General features: G+C 39.8%; 1 pseudogene; it reads left to right on the top strand.

Annotated features, from left to right (window-relative positions):
- Positions 1-2,450: 2,450 nt before the first annotated feature.
- On the top strand, positions 2,451-2,645 carry LOC132376350 (H/ACA ribonucleoprotein complex subunit 3-like; annotated as a pseudogene).
- Positions 2,646-3,271: the final 626 nt, after the last annotated feature.

Genomic DNA, 3,271 nt, shown 5'->3' on the forward strand with positions numbered 1-3,271 from the left:
TCAGCTTAATGCGGAACTGATTTCATTCTTTGAGCAGTAATAGCACAGCGAGCACTTCAAAAAGACCAATCCATCTCCTCTCCATAAAACGTTAATACCCTTCACTGTACCAAAAAAAAAACTCCCAAAACAAAACAAAACAAAAAACACAACAGGCTTTCACCCTTTGCATGGCAAACACCAACTGAAAAAAGCAAACAGGATCAAGAACATTTGAGTATCTTCTTTCGCAATCCATCCGTTATCCATTATCCCATATTGTAAAAATTGGAGAAAATACATCCTCTCTGTGGCTTGCTGTAAGCTTGAGCTTTGCTTATTCATGGGGAGGGGAGAGGGACAGCATTCTCCGTGGAATAGCCCCCAGCCCTCTCCAGGAGGCTGGCTGTGTGGGGCTCCTGCTCCTAGGTGTTGGCTTGTGCGACTTCACATCAAAGCCACCTTCCTCAATTGGAATTGGGACCAGGGATCTGGGCAAGGAAATTCAGTCCTCAAGATGCATAGGAACATGAACTACTGAAGAACCTGTGGCTCTGTCATCCTGGCCCACCTAAACCCCGTTGGGAGATAACACCATGGAGTTCTTGGTTTCTCTTTGCCCTCATCAAATTTCCATACTGTCCAGAGTCAGTCTGATGCTTGGAGCACACAGTCACTTTCAGGGAGAGGTATTTTTGGTGGAGAGTGGGGACAGGAGGAAACTAGTAAACAGTTTCTTTAGTTGCATCACGTTTCCACCTATATTCAGGACTAGTGATCAGCCATTGGCTTGGAATACCAAGTAGTTATTTTTCTACACAGAAATGACATGAGAAATATTTAACACATTGCATCGAGTATCAGTTTTAGAGAGTTTGTCACCCCTAAGTTTTTAATGACTGGTTGTGGTTAAGAACTTGGACTCTGGAACAAGATTCTCTATTCAAATTCTAGCTTTGCCCCAAACCAGCACCATCACCTTAGACAAGTTACTTCACTTCTCCGGGTCTCCATTTTCCCATCTGTAAAATGGGGTTAGTAATAGAAACTACCTCAAAGTATCCAGACCACCATCTGGTAAATACTCAGAATATGTTAGTTGGTGTTGTCTTATCACAGGTATTAGGAAGGTAATTCAGTTTTATTTTGTGATTCCATTTTGTCAACATTATATAGGTAGCTTATTCTTCTTGCTGGAAAGTGATTGAAACAAACTCTCCTAGACTCAAAAGGTAAAATTTTTACAAAAACCAACTAGTGCTTTTTGAAGGGATTTTTTCCCCCATTGATAACGATAGCATCTATAAAATAAACATAATTCCTGACACATTTCTGAGTTAACTCTTATAGGGTATCATCATGGAAGAAATAAATATGCTGGTGTATTTCAATGGCTTGACAGATAAAAGTCACATTTAGATTTGAATCACATAATATTTTCTTTCTATTTAACAGGTCTATGTTTGTGAAGGTTGGTTGGTATATTACTCTTTGAAATGATACTCTCTATTTAATTGGTTTTCTAGGACCTTCTGCAAAAGAAAGTGGAATTCTAGATCATTTTAAAATGAGAGCTATGAGACAGAGAAACTGAGGAAGATCATGTTCTTGATGGATAATACAACCGTGTTATCAGGTCACATAAAATACCTTCGCACTATTACTCTTTTCCACTCTGAGGACTCTCAGAAAAATAACTAAGAGAAGCTGAGATGAGGACTAGGAGAAATAAGGAGCAGGATTATTACAAAATATGGAATTTAATGTTGCTTTAGGGCTTTGGTTTTATCCTTTTATTGCAAAGGATATTCTGTTTTTCTCTTAGTCAAGTAAAGGGACAGCACGAAACATATACATAGGTTTTGAAAGGTCTGTGGAAAGGATGTTGTACGGTCTCACACAGGCTATTTGGTGTACCATGTGCCTAAGATTTGTAAATTCATATACAACAATTAATGAAATAACTAAAAATTTTTGAGCACCTACTATGGGCCAAGCCATTTAGTGCTCGTAAAATATCACATCATAAATATGCCATTGTTTTGATAGACTGTAAAGACATTGCTTTCTCTTTTCATCTTTACATCTCAAGTAACCTGCCTATGAATGCCCTTTGTGCCAAGGATGACTAGTAAGAAGGAGGATGTCTTCTCAGAAGCTTGCTCCCCTCTCTTCTGGGCATGCTGCTAGATTACATCCTCCAGTCTCTTTGCATCTAGGTGGGGCCATAAGATTAAATGCTGGCCAAGAAAAAGTGGTGGAAGTGATGCAGGCTACTTCTGCACTCTCTTGAGCTTCCTTTCTGTAGGCTGGATGGAGAAGATCCAGGGATGGATTCCAAGGCCATAGAATATGGAGAATGTACTAGACAGGAGGAGTCTGGGTCCCACACTGGTGAGCAGAACTACCCTTACATTGGTCAGTTAGAGGCAGCTGTGGGCGGAATTGCAACCTCTGACTTCGGTGTGGTCATGTTTTTCCAGTATTAACTCAAAGAGCAGGGGGACCAGGTCTATAAGGTGAAGAAACTTGACCCTATGGGACAACAGACCTGCTCCACCCATCCCGTTCACTTCTCCCCAGATGACAAATATTCTCGACACCAAATCACCATCAATAAACGCTTCAAGGTGCTCATGACCCAGCAACCGCGCCCCATTCTCTGAGGATGTCTTAAAATTTCATGTCTCTTCTGCTGCCTGCTAGCCCTTAAGAGACTTTCTGAAACCAAGCTCTTCAATCTGTGAGCCCTGAAGCCTTCCTATGACCCTTGCTCTTTGGAATCCGGTCTCATCATTGCCTTTGATCATGCTTGTTGTGAGGCAATCGTAATAGCATCCTTTTTAAAGGGAAGAAGTTTAAATCTTCTTTTCATACTTTGAATCACTGCCAGGTTATTAAAATGATTTGAAAGAATAAAAGTACTACCCTTACACCTCATCCTGTAACGTGAACAGAAAACACTTGTTGAACTAAGCTCACTGAAATTTTGGAGTTGTTTGTTATACAAGCTAACATTGCTTACCCTGACTAAAACAGTATGAATGCTTCTTTACTAACATAGAAATGACTCAAAATAGTAAGAGTAGCTAACATCTGTTCAATATTAACTAAATGCAAGGACTGAAGCTTAGAGAGGATAAGTTACTAGACCAAGGTCATGAGCTAATGAGTGACAGAACCAGCATTGAAAGCAGGGCAGAATGACCTTGAAGTCATGCACTTAACCATTTTGTTTTGATATTTTCCTATGAAATATAACATTTATTATAACTGTTTTTGTATTATAGAA

Source organism: Balaenoptera ricei, chromosome 12 (genome assembly GCF_028023285.1).
Source record: "Balaenoptera ricei isolate mBalRic1 chromosome 12, mBalRic1.hap2, whole genome shotgun sequence".
Classification (NCBI taxonomy): Eukaryota; Metazoa; Chordata; class Mammalia; order Artiodactyla; family Balaenopteridae; genus Balaenoptera; species Balaenoptera ricei.